Raw genomic sequence first — 3,169 nt, forward strand, 5'->3', positions numbered from 1 at the left:
TTCAAAGTACTGTTGCCACCTTATCTGGCAACAGCTTTCTTTAAGAGTGCTACTCATGTGAAATAATCTTTCACCACTGAGTCCAATATTTCCTTAGCCCAAGAAGAGACATTTATCTTGTTGTTAATGGTTAATTAATTTTGAAAATGTATATTACAACACACACACACACACACACACACAAAAGCCATGCTGGACAATGGAGCGAAATGTCCCTTCTTCAAATTGACTCCTATTTAGTTCTTCCAATGTCATCCAAAACACAGATAACTTTTCTTTCATGAATTGTTCTCCTGAATGATTTATACATGTTGTGTTATCTGAGGCCCTTTCCAGGTCCCCTTGTGGATTCAGCCAGCCATCAGCTGCATAATTGTTAATTTTAACACTATAAAAGGTTCTGATGCTGAACAGATAAAGCGTTGGTGGAAGAATTAATTGAAATGTATCTTCCAATCACGCTGGTTCCCTACTTCCAGTTTCACAAAAATTATACATTGGATTTGAGGTTAAAATACATTTACATTTGTGCTACCCAGAAAGCTTTAGGACTAGTAGAAAATAGATAAGTTAATTGTTTCTAAAACCCATAAAGGGTTTACCATGACAATAATTCAGAGCAGTCTACTGTTCATCACCCATTGCACAGTGAGCAGCCATACAGACGATTCTTCCCAAGCTACAGCAGACATAATTGGTCAGGAGATATGTGACAGGAGTCTTTTACAACAGCAGGAGATAGACTGACAGAAAAAGAACTCAAGCTCTACCAATATTTAATCTGGATATTAAACACTCCATGCTTCCTAGAGCTTCTAATATTTTTTTCAAATGTTTTCTCTGTGCATGTATGCTTCCAGGGAAGTATTATGAAGTAATGCCATCAGTTTTTGATTCTTTAATTTACATTTTTATTATAAGTATATAAATGCATACAAAACACACAAAATTGGTCTGAAAGCCCATATGGAGGACCATAGCAGGGATAAAGGAGATTAGAGATCATTGAATTTTTATTTAGACTTATACAAGAGATTACCTAATTTAAACTGGCTACTACAAAATATCCCAAACAAATAGGGTTGCCACCCATCTCTTTTTTACCTAGTCAGTCCGGTTTTTGGCTTCTGTGTCTGGGTGTCATTTAAGGTTGCCAAGTGCTCAGGTTTTGGGGACCTGGCAACCCTAAATGGCACCCACCCCAAAAGCCCAATTACCATGGGGCAAGGGAAGGTGCTGGGTCATTAATATGCACCAGCCCCTGCTCAGCCAGGGCGCCTCCTACCTCCAGGCAGGCTCCTTGAGACGATCCAGCGAGTGATGGGGGCAGAGCAGGGGGGGAGAGGAGCAAGTGAGGGGACCTGGGCCTTGGGAGGAAGAGGTGAAGAAGGGGCAGGGCCTCAGGGGAAGAGGTGGAGCAGGGCGGGGCCTGGGGGAAGAGGTGGGACAGGACTAGGCCTTGGGGAGAAGAGTCAGGGCAGGGGGCAGAGTCTCAGGAGTCCGGTTACCGGGAATTAGAAAGGTGGCAACCCTACCAAGCACACCTGAGTACAGTTCTGTTGAACTTTTGTTTGATGACCACCATTAGTAAGCAACTGATTTTTGGCAGCTCCTTGAGACACAGGTCTCATTGTATAATTGTGTTGTTTTTATATATATATATATATTTGGTGGCAACCACCTCTTCCGGCATCCTAGCTGGGACCCCCCTTTCTGGTATACTTTCCCCCCATAAAGCTTTGGATTTCTGACCCTACTTGCAGCAGTCATCCATTCATAAAGGGGGGCCTATAGCATCCTCTATAGTCAACATTGTTCCATAAACCAAAAGTTATATTGGGAGAGGGAACTTGTACCCTCTTCAATCCTAAAACCTGACCAAGTGTTACATCTCTGTACTATATCTGATCTCCACTAGCCCTTTATTGGATTGGATATGTGATGATTAGGTGATATGGTGCATTAATGAACTAACCTTTCACCTTTTAAATCCTGCTTAGGTCAAGTGAAAGAGCTAGAGCAGTTTCATCCTCGACCTTAGTATGTTTGTCTACATAACAAAAAGAACCACATTTCTGCCCCACCGCAGATATCCAATACTAAAACAGCAGCAAAATGAGAGGAAAGTAGACTGAAAGCTGGGAGGGAAAACTTGCATAGCACCTGCCCACATTATGCTTGGATTTAGTTGGTTTTATGAGTCCCTACTTCCATGAATACCAAATTCAACAAATACAGTATAAGAAAAGAATAGTATTAGAATCTGCTTTATGCTAAGATGCATTATCACTTGAATAACATTTTATTGCTTAGTAAAATACTCAATATTTTCCCTCGCTATTAGGTCTCTCACAGGAAATAATAGCATGTTAGTTGTTTCAAGTCACATAGCAGATTCAAGGATTATGTGTCTATAATTTTAGGACATAAAGGCACAGAGCCAAAAAGCAAACAAAGGTGCCAACTGAGCTGGGAACATACTTAGATATTACATAAAAAGCAACAGAGGGTCCTGTGGCACCTTTAAGACTAACAGAAGTATTGGAGCATAAGCTTTCGTGGGTGAATGCCCACTTCATCAGACGCAAGAGTCCTTGAATCTGCTATGTGACAGGACCCTCTGTTGCTTTTTACAGATTCAGACTAACACAGCTACCCCTCAGATATTACATAGTGTATTGTATTGAGAGCTTTCTTCAGTAAAGCTCAAGGATGGCATATGGGGCCAGAAATGGGCAAAGTTTACTCATTACTATTTGTGGAATATAATTCCCATTTCTCAGCAATCCATGTCTTTAATTGCATTTCCTTTATAAGATGAATGTAGGGATGTAGAACTGTAGGGCAATTACAATGCAGCAACTGAGCATCAATGATTTTCTAAGCCTGGGATATTGGGCATTTCATTTTGCTTTTAAATCCATACTGTGGTGGGCACTTATGCACACAATAGAAAAGGAGAAATGTCCCAATCAGTTTATAAGATAGTATGAAGAAAATGCATAATAGAGCAACGAGATATATAAATAGAATAATACAAAGAAACCTAATCTACTGCAAAGCTATAATTCAATCCTTCTACAACACAAGTGCAGAACTAAACTGGCTTATGAATAGCGCAAGAATCCATAGACAGACCTATATAGCCTTGGTCAAATTGAAAACCTTG

Source organism: Emys orbicularis, chromosome 1 (genome assembly GCF_028017835.1).
Source record: "Emys orbicularis isolate rEmyOrb1 chromosome 1, rEmyOrb1.hap1, whole genome shotgun sequence".
In the NCBI taxonomy this organism is placed as follows: domain Eukaryota; kingdom Metazoa; phylum Chordata; order Testudines; family Emydidae; genus Emys; species Emys orbicularis.